The following is a 16,208-nucleotide window of genomic DNA, read 5'->3' as shown; positions in this document are numbered from 1 at the left end:
AGCCATGATTCAAGAAAACCCTAGTTCCGGGAGGCTGAGACAGGAGAATCACAGGTTCAAGGCCAGCCTCAGCAACTTAGCAAGGGCTCCGTAACTTAGTGAGACTCTGCTTCAAAATGAAAAATTCAAGACAGGTGTGGTGGCACACACTCATATTCCTAGCACTTAGGAGGCTGGGACAGGAGGATGGCAATTTTGATTGTGTGTGCTTGTGTGTGGTACTGGGGGAGGAACACAGGACTATACCTCAGGACTATAGTCCCAGACTTTTTTTTTTTTTGGTGGTACTGGGGTTCCTGGAAGCCCTTCCACCTCCCAGACCTATTTTATATATTTTTTTTTAAATTTGGAAACAGGGTCTCTTAAGCCACCGTGCTGGCTTCGAACCTGCATGATCCTCCTGTCTCAGCCTCCCAAGTGCGGGGATTACAAGTGTGCGCCACCACACTCAGCTTGTTTTTAATTTTTTTATTGGTGCATTGTTGCAAAGGGTTTTTTTTTGGGGGGTACTGGGGTTCCTGGAAACCCTTCTACCTCCGGGCTAAATTCCCAGACCTATTTTATACTTTTTTTTTTTTGAAACAGGGTCTCTTAAGCCAGCTAGGCTGGCTTCGAACCTGCGTGATCCTCCTGTCTCGGTCTCCCAAGCGCAGGGATTACAAACGTGCACCACCACGCCCGGCTGCAATAAATTTTGATCAATCAAAAAATAATCCCCAAAGAAAAGTATAATGCAGTACATTAAGCTCCACTCCTGGGCAGTCTCATTCTGGCTGTGATGATTCCTAAAGAAAAGTATAATGCAATACAGTAACATCCACTAGAGGGCAGTCTCGCAGGCGCTGAGATGATCCCCAAAGAAAGTAAAATGCAATACATTGACCTCCAATAGAGGGCAGTCTCGTTCTCGCTGAGAAGATCCCCAAAGAAAAGTATAATGCAAAACATTACCTTCCACTAGAGGGCAGTATTGTTCTTGCTGAGATGATCCCCAAAGTGTAATTCAATACATTGACCTCCAGTAGAGGGCAGTCTCGTTCTCACTGAAAGTATCTCCAAAGAAAAGTATAAGGCAATACATTAACCTCCAGTAGAGGATAGTCTCGTCGCTGAAATGATCCCCAAAGAAAAGTAAAATGCAATACATAGACGTCCACTAGAGGGCAGTCTCGTCGCTGAAATGATCCCCAAAGAAAAGTATAATGCAAAACATTAACCTCCACTAGAGGGCCGTCTCATTCTCACTGAGAAGATCCCCAAAGAAAAGTATAATGCAATACATTAACCTCCACTAGAGGGCAGTGTTGTCCCTGAAATGATCCCCAAAGAAAAGTAAAATGAAAAACAGTAAGCTCCACTAGAGGGCAGTCTCGCTCTCGCTGAGATGATCCCCAAAGAAAAGTAAAATGCAATACATTAACCTCCACTACAGTGGAGTCTAAACTCGCTGAGATGATCCCAAAAGAAAAGTATAATTCAATACATTAACCTCCACTAGAGGTCAGTCTCGCTCTCGCTGAGATGATCCCCAAAGAAAAGTAAATGCTAAACAGTGACCTCCACTACGGCTATTCCTTCAAGTGTGTCCACTAGTGTCCAACAGAGATGGACTCCTGGCTGAAGCCTTTGCTGCACTCGTGGCACACGTCCGGCTTCTCTCTGCAGTGCTTTTTCTCGTGGACGATGAAGTGGGACTTCCGCCTAAAGACTCACCTGCCACACTCGAGGCACATATGGCTTCTCGACAAGTGCGTCTTCACATGGGTGGGAAGTTGCGGCAGACTGGCTCAGCTGGGCACTGAATATGGGCACTGAGTCCGTTCGGGACAGAGTTTCTCAGAAAGGTGGGCAAAGGTTTCGGTTATAGTTCTGCAGCCACTTCTCTGCAGCGATTTTTCCCTTTTTTTTTTTTTAATGAAATAAACTCCTTTAAGTTCCTGTTCACGACGCTAAAAGTGGAGATTCCTCCCCGGAAAAAAAAAAAATCTGAAACGATTGACATGGACAAATGCCTCTTGTGCAATTGACACTTTATTCTAGGCACAAGATTTTTTGTGCTTCCCTATTTCCCCGTGAATCCCTAGTAGTAAAGTGCAAACACCCAAAAAACAATAGTGAGATATACATGTAAATCACCAACCCTGAACAAGACAAAAGAAGGCCTGTGACATCCCAGGTCTTTGTGATTGAAATCAGTCCCATGACCCTGCAGGTGGGTCTTGTGCTTTCAGTCAGCCCCTTTGGCCTTGCCTTGGCCTTGCAGCTGCAGAGGCTTTTAGTGGGCAAATTCCAGAAGAACAAAAGTCACACCCAAAATCACTTGAAGAATTCAGTTTTTTTTTTTTTTTTTTTTGGTTTGTTTGTTTTTTTTGCAGGTCTGGGGATGGAACTCAGGGGCATTCGACCTCTAAGCTACATCTCTTGCCCTATTTTTTATTCTTTATTTTGAAACCGGGTCTCACTGAGTTGCAGAGGGCCTCACTAAGTAGCTGAGGCTGTCCTCGAACCGCAATCCTCCAGGTCTCAGCCTCCCGAAAGCTGGGATTACAAGCATGCGCCACCATGCCCGGCTAAAAATTCAGTTTTTAAGAGTTTTCTTTAACCCTTTCGGAACCTTTTATTCCTAGGGCTTAGTCCAAAGTCCTTCTCTATCTAGCAACCTCCTTTGAGCTGCATAGGGATGAAGTTGGAGATTCCAGCTTTCATACATGTAGTTGGCGTAGGGAAATCGTGTACATTTATGACGATTTAGAGGAGTTCGATGAATGTCTGTTGGATTTTGTCTGCAATACCATCTGCTGTCTGAACGCTTCACCCTATTAAACACTTAAAATATATTTTAGTAGACAGGGCCCAAAAAACAGCATGAAGTTTTTATTATATCTGTCTTTTGTTCTGTCATAACTATTTTAACCAGGTGGTGTCGCCCTGTCTCCAGGCAGTGCTATTACCAGGTGCAAAGGTCAAGATTCCTCCTAGCTCTCTACTCTATTGTAATGATTAGAATGAAGGTCACAGATAGGGAGGAATTCTGCATTTGTAATTGCTGTAGCAGGAATGCTTCCACAGGATCTGAATTCTGACTAGAATTACGTCTTTGAGCAAAGCCGAGGGTGTTTAGAGGCTTAGACAAATTATTAGAAAATTTATTTTCCACAGACTCAGTTTCTCTCACAGTCCTGATCTTATATCACCGGAGCAATTCGTGTGGAAAGTTAAAAGACTCATTACCTAAAGAATAATAGTTATGAAAGAATATCAAGGAGTGGGGGAGTACTTTGGCCAGAGACAACACTTTTCCTCGGGGCTCTGCTTTCTTCAAGCCAGCCAAATTTTTTAAAAATTATTTTTATTGGTGCATTGTAATCATACATCACATTGGAATACAAGACTTGAGAGGATATACAAGCACACATCATCCAATTAGCCCTCATCCAGTCCCCATCCCATTCCCTCCCCCTCCCTCGATCCCATGCTTGTTTGGTGATTAACTTTGATACATATGTTTATGTTCCTCCTGCTTTTTAAAGAGGCTCCATCCTCCCCTATTCCATACCCTCTGATTGGTCACCTTAATTGCTTCACTATAGGGCCCTTTCTATAGCTCGACCACTTCCTCTTGCCCCTATCCTCCTAGTTATTGCTGATTAGGGGAAACATCTGGTTTTAATTTTCTGCAATATTTCTTTGTGCATGCCACGTTACAAATACCGATCCCACCCTTGACGGATCCAGTTGTGGCCTGGCTACCCGGTGGACTGATCCAGACCTCGCTGGCTCAAGCAGCGGCCTTGCCTCATGGGAGGACCCGATTCTGGTCTGGTTTGCCCCGACACTGGCCTAACCCCTCAGCTGGCTCCAATCCCGGCCTTGGAGGCCCCAGCACCGGCCTTGTCTCAAGGCAGGCTCCGATCCCGATCTTGCTTAAGCCAGCCAATTTTTTGCGCGTGAATCTTTCACGCACACAAATGCCTAGGAAGAGGAATCAGAGGTGGAAGAGGAATCAGAGGTGGCAGAAAGTGGAACTTCTGGTTAAAACTTCGCTCACATCGTGGCACACATAGTGCTTCTAACCCGAGTGTGTCCTCTGGTGGATGATGAGGTAGATCTTCTAACTGAATTTTATGCCACACTCACTGCACACGTACACCTTCTTGCCTGAGTGTTTCCTCTGGTGGATGGTGAGGTAGGACTTCTGGCTGAATCCTTTGTCACACTTGCTGCACATGTACGGATTCTCCCTTAGTGTGTCCTCTGGTGGATGGTGAGTCTGGTCTCCTCGCTGAAGCCTTGGCCACACTCGCTGCACACATATGTCTTCTTGCCCGAGTGTGTCCTCTGGTGGATGATGAGGCGGAACTTCCGGCTAAAGCCTCTGTCACACTCACTGCAGAATTATGGCTTCTCGCCTGAGAGTGTCCTCTGGTGGATGATGAGCTGCAACTTCCGGCTGAAACTTTTTCCACACTCTCTGCATACATACGGCTTCTCATCTGAGTGTGTCCTCTGGTGTCTGGTGAGTATGGACTTCAGGCTTAAGCCGTTCCACACTCACTGCACACGTAGGGGTTCTGGCCCAAGTGTGTCCTCTGGTCGATGATGAGGTGGGACTTACGTTTACAGCCTTGCCCACACTCGTGGCACAGGTATAGCTTCTTACCTGAGTGTACCCTCTGGTGGTAGATGAGTTTGGACTTCTGGCTGAATCCTTTGCCGCAGTCCTGGCACACGTACAGCTTCTCGCCTGAGTGTGTCCTCTTGTGGATGATGAGGTGGGACTATTGGTTGAAGCCTTTGCCACACTCACTGCACACACACGGCTTCTCGCCGGAGTGTGTTCTGGTGGATGATGAGGTTGGACTTACGGTTAAAGCCTCGCCCGCATTCAAGGCATATGTAGGGCTTATCGCCTGAGTGGGTAATCTGGTGTCTAACGAAGGTCGACTTCTGAGTAAAGCCTTTGCCGCACTCACACACGTACACCTTCTCACCCAAGTGTGTCCTCTGGTGAATCGTGAGGATAAACTTCAGCCCGAAGCCTCGCCCGCATTCTTGGCACACATACGGCTTCTCGCCTGAGTGCGTCCTCTGGTGGATGATGAGGGAGGCCTTCTGTGTAAAGCGTCGCCCGCACTTGCCACACACAAAGGGCTTCTTCCACGAGTGCAGCTTCTGGTGCCTGTTCAGGCACATCTTCAGACTGAAGCCCTTCCCACACACACCGCACACGTATGGCTTCTCCACCGAGTGTGTCCTCTGGTGACAGAGCAAGCTGGTCATCTTGCTGGAACGCAGTCTGCACTGGCCACAGGCAACTGTTCTAAGACCTAAGCCTTCTGCCCTCTTCAGCACTTTGTCGGAGTCTTCATGGGTCCTCTTCTGAGCCGGGCTCTCCTCCATCCCCAGTGCTCTGATATCATACTGGGAGCTACCAGGTGGCCTCTGGGGTGGCCTGGGAAATTCTCCAAAAGTACTTTTCTTGGGCCTACCAAACCGAGACTTGGAGCCTTCTCTGTCTTGATCTTCTGCTCTGTCGCTCCAGGATCTATCGTCCGAGGCTCGCTGCTCCTTCTGGTCCTCCGCGTGTGGGTCCCCAGGTGAAACAAGTCTTTCTGCACATAAGCATGTGAAGATCCAGGGGCAGTGGCCACACAGCACGTTTTGCTCCAGAGATTTCTGGTTGGAGAAATCAGGAGGGCAGAGAGTAATGGAGTGCAGGGGTGGGTTTGGTCCTGCCAGAAAGAGAAAAGCCCAAGTCAGATGGAACTCATTTGATGGTGAGACTTGACCACATTTTTCAAAATCCTTAATAGCAAATGTTACTGACCAAGAGGTACTTTATTTATTTATTTATTTATTTATTTATTTATTTATTTAGTGGGTCTGGGGATGGAACACAGAGGATTTGACCTCCAAGCTACACACCCTGCCCAATTTTTTATTCTTGTTATTTTGAAACAGTGTCTCACTGAGTTGCAGAGGACCTCACTAAGTAGCTCAGGCTGTCTGCGAACCACAATCCTCAGGTCTCAGCCTCCCAGATGCTGGGATTACAAGCGTGCACCACCACGCCCGGCTCCAAGAGGTACTGTATATGACCAACTTCCCAGCCCAACAGTACAGCTCAACAGACAGGGGACAGCAAAGGCATCACAGGCACTTTTGGGTGTATAAATAGGGACAATTTCGACAGTCTACACGATTCTCACTACGATAACCTTCCAACGCACAGCAACACACACAGAAACCATGCCTGAAACTTGTGTTCTTTTTTCTCACTGAGATCTAGCTAACCAGCGAACAGGTGTGGGGATGGAACACAGGGGCATTTGACCTCTGAGCTATACCCCCTGCCCTATTTTTTATTCTTTATTTTGAAAAAGGGTCTCACTAAGTTGCATAGGGCCTAAGTAGCTGAGGCCGTCCACGAACCGCAATTCTCCAGTTTCAGCCTCCCGAATGCTGGGATTAAAGCATGCGCCACCACGCCCGGCTAAATTTCTAATATTAATTTTATATATAAGTTTAATAAAGGTCAATACTAAAGTTAATTTTTTTGTAGTAGAGATTAAACTCAGGGGCATTCTACACCCCAAATCACTCCCCAGGCCTTTTGATTTTTTATTTTGTAACAGGGTCTTGCTGGCCTCTGAACTATGAGCCTCGTTTGTGTGTGTGTGTGTGTGTGTGTGTGTGTGTGTGCGCGCGCACGTGCGCACTTGTGGTGCTAGGGATTAAACCCAGGGCATTGTACCTCCCAAGGGCCTCACTAAGTAGCTGAGGCTGCCTGTGAACCCAGATCCGCCTGTCTCGGCTTCCCAAGTACTAGGATTACAAGTGTGTGCCAACACGTCCGGCTCTAAAGTGAAATTTCTAAAATCTAGTTTCTAAATTTTAAATTTAAAAGGTATTCTAAATTTCCTAAGCTAAATATTTAACGTTATTTGGGCCATAACCTCTATTCCCCATGCCTTCAGTGAAATTATCAATCAATTATAATATAGATATTTAAACAATAATTTGATTATCAATTTTTTTGGTATTATTGGAGATGGAACCCAGTGGCATTCTGCCTCCGAGCTATCCCCTCTGCCCTATTTATTGCCTTTTTATTTTATTTTTGCGGTACTGGGGTGGAACCCAGGGGCTTTTGTACTTCTGGGCTATACTCCCTGACATATTTTATACTTTATTTGGAAACAGGGTCTCACTAAGGTGCAAGGGGCCTCGCTAACTGGCTGAGGCTGTCCGCTAACCGCCATCCTCCAGTCTCAGCCTCCTGAATGCTGGGATTACAAGCGTAGGCAACCAAGTCCGGCTATCAAATTCTTATTTCAATTCTATTCTTTTGTCAGTGTATTCTGTCTCATATTTTAAAAATGAAATTATATTCTCTTGTAATTGCTTACATTTTGTCTCTTTTATTCTGTTAGCTGAGCATGTGGCACAGGCCTGAAATTCAAGTCCTTGTGAGGTTGAGACAGGAGTAATCACAGGTTAGCAGCCAGCCTCAGCTACTTAGTGAGGCCTGTTTAAAAAGAAAGTATTAACAAAAATAAAAGATAGTAGCTCATAGGTAGAATGCCCTTGGGTTCAATCTCCAGTACTGCAAAAAAGGGGAAAACTATATAAGGACAAGCACGGTGATGGTGCACACCTGTAATCTCAGGACTTGGAGTTGAGACTGAAGGTTTGAAGTTCCAGACAAGCCTCAGGCAACCACGGGTTCAGTCCCCGGGGCCACCTCCTCAATTGTAAACAAGCTGGATAGGGATACACCTGCCCGAGACCCCGGAATATGGGCACAGATTTCCAGCTGTATAGCGCTCAATGGGGAGTACAAGGCCCTAGGACCTGCCCAAGTCCAGGTAAAAAGACCGCTGTGAACTTCCGCTCCACTAAAAGCCCCAAAGCGCCGCATGGTGGGCACTTCCGCTTGCCAAGGGGGAGAGCCCGGATGCGGAAGTCCCTGCCGGGTTCACTGGGACTTGTAGTCTATGCGAAGCGCAGAGCAGGTACTCAGCAAGGCAGAGCATCATGTAAGAGTCTCTTCATGACTAAAGAGTGTGATTTTAAGTTAAAGAGGCCGCCATCTCCAGTTGGCCCGATTGCGTCACCCAAAGACACACCCAGCGAGCCATTGGCAGCCACGGAGCATCCTGGGAGGAGACGCCCAACACGCAGAGGATCCTGGGAGTTGTAGTCCAGGCAAACTATTTGGGGAGAGCCCGCGCTAAGGGGCCTGCTCCACCCCTTGTTCCTCCCGGCGGTGGTGAGTGAGGCCCGGAGCCCCTCGCTCGCCCTGCCCTTTTCTGCGTGGAGGAGAGCCCGCAGCACGGTGCGGACGAGCCGGCCCGTGGGTGGCGGAGCCCGTGGCAGCGCTGCCTCTGGAGAAGTAACTTGCAGTGAGCTGCGAGCGGTGGGAGGTGAGTGCGCGGCCCGGGCCTCTGTCCTAGGGTTCTCGTGGCGGAGAGACTCGGCCTGGGGTGAAATCCGACATGGCGACGGGGTCGCTCATGCCGTAGGGCTGCAGGGTCGGGGGCTTGGGGCGTGGGGTGGTAGGGGTCTGAGATCGCAGGCGACGGGACTGTCCCTGGCGCCAGGTCCGGTGGTTCGTTGGCTTCCGAGCTGGTGGTGGTCAGGCCTGATCGGAGGCAGGGCCGAGGGCCAGGAACAGAAAGCTTTAAAGTGGCCATCTGCATCCCCAGTGAGCTTGGCGAGGTGAGCAGAGGGTGAGAGTGCGAGGCCACGGAACCAGGCCCCAGCGCCCCCAGGTTGTTCAGGTGAAGGGCTGACACTGCACAAGCCGCGGTCCCCCAACCCAATTCTGACTAATCATAAAAAAGCAGATAGAAGCCGGCGTGGCGGTGCACGCTTGTACTCCCCGCGCTTGGGAGGCTGAGACAGGAGGATGGCACAGGTTGAAGGCAGCCTCAGCTACTGAGTGAGGCTCCCAGCAACTTAGACCCTGTTTCTACATAAAGTATAAAATAGGTCTGGGAGTATAGCCCGGAGGTAGAAAAGGCCCTGGGTTCCTCCCACAGTACCACCAAAAAAAAAAAAAAAAAAAAAAAAAAAAAAGCTGATAGAAACCCTCAGGTATGTTAAAAAGCCCACTTGTACCCTGTTTCAAAAGAAGAATGAAAACTAGGGCTGGGGATTTAGCACGAGGTAGAATGCCGCGGGTTCCCTCTCCAGTAACACACACACACCCTGCTTCCCAAGGGTGTCGGGATCACTATTTTCAGGACCCCCCTTTGTACTCTGTCTTTGCTCTTATCTGTTCTGTTGCCTTATCTTTCCCTAACCTCAAAGAAGCTTTCATATTTCTGTACTCTTCCTAGTCCTCAGAGTTCGTCGATATCCACTGGAAAAGAACCCGGAATAGAAAGACCCCTTGGTTTCAATCCTGCCTTTCTAAGGCAGGGCGCAGGGCACGTGGCTTAACTGGACAAGCGTGGTTTTGACTGGGCATGGGGTGGCCACGGTGGCACGATCTAGGTATCAATCTGTCTGACCATCCCTGGGTTTGGCCTTGGAGGAGGCGGTCGAGCTGGGGCTCCTTTGGCAAGTCTTGCAAGGTCCAGGGGGCTGGCGTTGGCCACCAAACACACAGGATTTTATGTTCCATTTTTATGTTTTACAATGAGAAACGGCAGGTGCCCAGAAGCAGGTGGCCCTCCCCAGACTTGTCACGCAGAATCCACACTGAAGAGCCTCGTGACCAGCCTGACTCATCTCACAGACTCCAACAGCCTTGAAGAGCCTCGTCTCCACAGCCAGATCTCTGCAGCTTGTCGCTTTATAATTTGTCACCAGGGGCGAGGGACTGATCTCACTGTGCCTCAGTGTTGTCGTCTGTGAAGTGGTAACACGGCTTCTTGATGGGGCTGTTGTAAAGACAGATGAGGCGTGACGCGGTGTCTGGAACAGTCTCTGTGTAGTACGAGCTCAGCACGTCTTTCCTTTCATCTTCAGTAGCAGAGGAAGGCTTCATGCTCAGTGTTGACAGCGTGTCAGAGGAGGCTCCATACCTCCCTCCTTGCTTGCCTTCCTCCCTTTCTTCTTTTTTTCTTGTGGTTCTGGGGATGAATTTAGGAATGCTCTGCAACTAAGTTTCACCCCAGATGTTTATTTTTTTTTTTATCTTTTTAAATTTTGAAACAGGGTCTCGCTAAGTTTCCTGGCTGGCCTCAAGGTTGCAATCCTTCTTCCTCAGCCTCCTGAGATGCTGGGATTACACGTGAACTCCACTGCTGCCGCTGGCAGGCTCAGCTCATAGACCACATCCCAGCTCTGCGCCTAGGAAGCCGCTCGCAGCCTGTCCTTGTCTTCTGTGGCAGGTCCCTCCCTGGTGCCTTAAGGAGGAGGAGGTGCCGCCATGTTGGCCCTGGAAGATTCCCAGTGACTTCTCTGAACACCTTTTGTTCTTGCTCTGTGTCCTGTGATCCTGGCTGCACAGGAGGACTGCCTGCTGGGGAAAGGGAGGACTCCTGGGCTCCTGACTGCCCGGCTCAGGTGGCACCTCTGCCTTTGCCTCTTGAACCATGTGCAGGTTTTGGTGCAGGTTTTCTGCGTTCAGTGTTAGCATTTCCCGCAGTGTTCTCTCCACCGATCGGAGCTCCAGCTGGTTCCTCCAGGAAAAGAGGCTCTAACGGTGAGAGCTTCTCCAGGGAGCACGGAGCCCGGTGCTCCCCTCACTGCTCCTCCACCCATAGTCCCGCATTCCTCTCTCGGCAGCTGTCGGTTCTCCTGCCTGGCTGTGTGCTGCTTTGAACAACAGTCAGTCGTGGGTTTCCATGGCCCTCACACTGCATAGTGGAAGAGAATGGCGGCCTTCACTGGTGGGGAGGAGGCCTCCCCCTCAGACACTGTGCTGTACATACGTGGCCACTTCTCATGAGCTCAGCCAGAGCAGGCCGCGGACTGTGGGAATCAGAAAAGGCTGGGCTGTGGTTTAGTCTTTGCCGTTGTGGAACTGTATGAGTTCAGTTCCTTAGATCCCCCAGCACCAATACGATCACTGTCCTTTTAAATATTTAAAATTTAGTCTATTGTACTTGACTACTGTTTAATTTTTTTTATATTGTTTGCTCTTCTGCCTAGAGCTAAAGTTCTCAAAACTTAGGGATTTTTCATTTTCTCATGTATACCCCAAGCAGGCCACCCAGGACGTTGAATGTGTGTGTTCACAAGTGCAGCTGGCTGTATAGGGACAGGGTTTAAAGGTATCAGCACCCATGGCAACAGTGGTGCAGTCAATGCAGGATCTAGAGGGCCCCTGCCTCCCAGAGCAGCCTGCTCCCTGGCCATCACCCGAGCAAGGCCAGGCCTCAGGTGAGCAGGGCCGTGTCTGTGTTCCAGGCTCTCATGGCGTTCAGGGATGTGGCCGTGTATTTCTCCCAGGAGGAGTGGAGCCTGCTGAGCCCTGATCAGAGGACCCTGTACAGGGAGGTGATGCTGGAGAACTACAGAAACCTGGTCTCTGTGGCTAAGTGCGGTATGCTTAATACTTGCATTCTTAACACTGGGAAGGTTATATATATTTGATGCAATTTTTTTTTAATTTGTTTTTTTTTTTTTTGGTACTGAAGATGGAACCCAGGCACATTCTACCTCTGAGCTACTCCCCCCAGTTCTATTTTTTATTCTTTATTTTTAAACAAGGTCTCCCTGAGTTGCAAAGGACCTAAGTAGCTGAGGCTGTCCTCAAACCACGAACCTCCAGTCTCTCTCTCTCCCAAAGGCTGAGATTGCAAATGTGTGCCACCACAAACCAACTTTTTTTTTTGGGAGGGGGGTGTTGGAGATTGAACCCAGGGTCATTCTACCACTGACCTACACCCTCACCCTATTTTTTATTCTTTATTGTGTAATTTTTATTTTTTATTGTGAACTAAGTTTTGAAAGGCCTCACTATGTTACTGTGGCTGGCTGTAAACATGCGATTCTCCTGTCTCCGTCTCCCACGTACTGGGATTACGAGTGTGCACCAGCACTTATGGCTACAAATCTTTCTTTTTAAATTAGCTTTCGGGTTGCACTCAAAAGGAAAAACATTTAGTTTTCTGTGTCACAAAGAAGGTCAGATTTGTCGAGTTGAAAGTGTGTATGTGGTGCTGGGTGGTGGCGCACGCTTGTTATCCCCGCGCTTGGGAGGCGGAGACAGGACGATCGCGCAGGTTCGAAGCCAGTCGCCCTGGCTTTGGAGACCCAATTTCCAAATAAAAATATAAAAAATAGGCCTGGGAGTGTAGCTTGGAGGTAGAAGGGTTTCCAAGAACCCAAATACTACCAAAAAAAAAAAAAGAAAGTGTGTGTGTGTGTGTGTGTGTGTGTGTGTGTGTGTGTGCGCACGCACATGCGCTCTGGCTGATGCTCTGCATTTCTGGGCCTTTTCCTCTGAGCTGGGCTCTCTTCCTTAGTAACTTATTTTCCGTGATGGGTGACAGCGGTGTTCATCCACCTGGCTTGGAACAGAATCAGCGCCTCCGTGAGTGGATCGGCCCCACTCGTTCAGGTCCTTGCCGCACCCTTTCAAGCTCCTCACCTGCCTTGCCTCTGAATTCTTCCCTGGCCCTTGACCCACGACGTAAGGTCATCTTGTCTTCCTTTCCTGTGGGCAGGAATTCCGTTTTCTAAGCCAAAGCTGATCGCCCAGCTGGAGCAAGGGAAAGAGGCGTGGAGAGAAGAGAGCAGATGCGCGCCAGCCTCCCATGCGGGTGAGTGGCAGGAAACTGGGCCAGTGAGCTCCAGGATGCAGGGTGTGAGCAGCCGAGAGGCGGAGGGAGGCGGCGCCGAGCCCGAGTGCAGGGAGCTGCCTCTGGAGCTCTCGGCCTGCGTTCACATTGCCTGGCTCGGCCTCCCCTCCAGACCTCATCCTCACCCCATGAACGCTTCCCTGGGTCTTCTGTCGCCTTCCTCCTCCAGGAAGCCCTGGCCTTCCCGGGGTAACTCTTGTACATGTTTGTGGGTTTTTTTTTCTTTTGTTAACATCTTTTTAGAAAAGATCAAGAACAATAGAGCAGAAACTGAACGATGTAAAGAAAACAAAGCCCAGTGGGAGACATAAAGCTTAAAAGTCAGTTGAGAAATTTAAGCGGAGTGCTCAAAGCAACTGAAGCTAAGAGTGGTTTGTACACTTTTACATGGTTATGTAAGCTGCCAGGCGTGGTGGCGCACACTTGTAATCCCAGTCTTGGGGAGGCTGAGATGAGAGGATCATGGTTCACTGACAGCTCCAGCTACTTAGCGAGGCCCTTCGCAACTCAGTGAGACCCTGTTTATAAATAAATAAATAAATAAATAAATAAATAAATAAATAAATAAATGAAAAGACTTAAAAAGTACAGGTAGCGGTGTGGATCTGGGGTACAGTGTCCCTGAGTTTCATCACTAGGACCGCAAAAAAAAAAAAGGTTATATAAAAATTAATATAATGTCCTTCATTTTTTCTTTCAGCCCTTAAAACTTAAACTATTTAGTTTCATTAAGAAAAAGTTGACTGACCCCTGTTCCAAGTATCATATACATCCTTAACTTTCCGTATTCTTCTTCATCAAGTACTACTTGATGTAAAACCTAAGAGCGCAGCAGTTCTCAGGTATCAGTGACTCTTGTCTAATTGTCCTTTGCATTTTTAAGTTTTTGTGTTTGTGAAGATTGAACCTAGGTTCATTCTACCTCCGAGCAACACCCCTGCCCTACTCTTAGTGAAACAGGATCTTACTAAGTTGTGAAGGGCCTCACCAAGTAGCAGAGGCTGGCCATGAATCGCAGTCCTCCTGTCGCTGCCTCCCAAACACTAAAATTACAAGCATGCACCACCATGCCAACTTTGACCATGAATTTTTATTTAAGGTGTTATTTTTTATTTATTTATTTTTTTATATTTATTTATTTTATTTTTTATTTTTTTGTGGTACTGGGGTTCCTGGAAGCCCTTCTACCTCCGGGCTACACTCCCAGACAGGGTCTCTTAATCCAGTGAGGCTGGCTCCGAACCAGTGCGATCCACCTGTCTCCCCCTCGCAAGTGCGGGGATTACAAGCCTGAGCCACCACGCCCGGCTAAGATGTTATGTATGTATGTATGTATGTATGTATGTATGTATGTATGTATATATGTATTTCTTTACTGTGGTACTGGATATTGATTATAGGGACATTCTACCTCCAAGCGTACTCCCAGGCCTGTTTTTTATTCTTTTTCTTTTTGCAATACTGGGGATGGAACTCAGGGGCATTCTACGTCCGAGCTACATCCCCAGTCCTATTTTTCATCCTTTATTTTGACACAGAGTCTCTAGACCCGGGATTGCAGGTGTGTGCCACAGTGTTTAGCTCGTAACCACTTTTTGAACAGCCCTCTGCACGGGCCCTCTACCCAGTGCAGATTGTCGCGACTCTAAGGCTCTGACCAGCAGAGCCTAGGGAAGAAACACACGAACGCCGACTTGCTGATGAAGCTACTTCCTCTTTATTCCACACAGCAGTTTCCTTATATACCATTCCAAGCCTGTTCCCCAAATATCCACCAATCCCATTCCGCCCATGTCCATCCCATGCTCCCTAGAAGGTACCTCATAGGCGTACTGGCCTAACCACGAGGCATTACATCACAGTCCATGCATGAGGCGTGTGATACTGACAACAGCGCATGCGCCAGCCAAGACCAACAGCACATGCGCCGGCCAAGACCACCATCCTTGTCAGTCAGCCCGGGTGCCATCTTGGGCTGACTGCCATACCCTGGCTTCCTACAGCTCCCCTTTTTATTTATTTAAGAACACAAGGCTTGGGATCGTGCCTGTCTTAGGTTGCCGCTTCCAACTCACTCATTCTTACCTGTCATCAGCTCAGCACCATCATGGTTGCCTGCCTGTCTTAGGTTGATATGAGGATGGAGCAGTCTTACCCGTCCTTGGCTACCGATCCAGCATGCTAAGCCAGACATTGGGGGAGCTACCAGCCTCCAAGGCGGCCATAGCTTGGACCAACATGCGCTGCTGTGTTGCCATGTTCCTCTTCATGCGCCACATACAGATACATAGTGTCCCACATGCTGTCAGTAGAAGAAATGCCCAAAACACCATTCCTCCCCAGTCTTTTAAAAACCCTACTGTCCCATGAATCATGTCCATCCATTGTTGATCCGTGGCCACCTCCACTCTGGTATTTTTTACAGCAACAATTGACGAACGTAAGTCTTGTATGGTCTTTTCGAAGTCTCGGCTCTAGTTTCCACATCACAACAGCTTAAGGAAAACAAAGAGGCATTCCAACACCGGGAGAAGTCTCAGTATTAGCTTCAACTCTAGGCTCTTTGGCGGAGGCATTTCCTTTTCCTTCAGCTGGTCGTGTCAAGCCTTCTGGGACCCACACCGGGTGTTCTTGGTCCTGTGGGAAAACACAAACCGCTTCTCCGCAGAATGGCCCTCAGAATCCAATTGTAAAAAATTTAAAATAAAAAGAATGAGATTAAGTTTGTCCTTGGGAGACTTCCAGTGGGTCCCAATTTCCCCTTTTTGTTTAATTAGAGCACATTTAATGTTGTGATTGGCCCTTTCTACTATTCCTTGTCCCTGCGGATTATAGGGTAGGCCATGGGAAAGCTTAATGCCCATCTGTTTACAAAAATTTGTAAAGTGTTGAGATGTATATGCTGGACCATTATCTGTTTTAAATTGGCTAGGAATCCCCCTAGCAGCGAAAGCCTGTAAACAATGAGAAATAACATGTTGGGCCTTCTCACCAGTATGAGCAGAGGCAAAAACAATGCCTGAACAGGTATCTACAGAGACATGAATGTATTTAAGTGTCCCAAACTCACTAACATGGGTAACATGCATCTGCCAAATCTGTAGAGGCTTCAAGCCTCGGGGGTTTAGACTAGGTGACAAGGGATTGCCATCTACATCCCATTTGGAATGAAACTCTCTTGCCCGATGATTGCCTTTCCTGCAGCGGGGGCACAGCCGCGGTTGCTGGGCTGCTACCTGGGGCGGCCCTAATGCCTTCCCCTGACCTTGACGGCGAGGGCAGTCCTTCTTAAAATGTCCAGGCTGGCCACATGCATAACATCCCCCTCGTACTCCCCCTTGACCTGCTTGATATGATTTCCCTTTCAACCCTGACACAATGGCTGCAGCAATAGCCTGGCCCTGTATAACACCTTCATTAATATCTCGGCAGACCTTGAGCCAAACG

This window comes from Muscardinus avellanarius (genome assembly GCF_963383645.1).
Source record: "Muscardinus avellanarius genome assembly, chromosome: 19".
Classification (NCBI taxonomy): domain Eukaryota; kingdom Metazoa; phylum Chordata; class Mammalia; order Rodentia; family Gliridae; genus Muscardinus; species Muscardinus avellanarius.
This window is presented reverse-complemented; position numbering follows the sequence as displayed.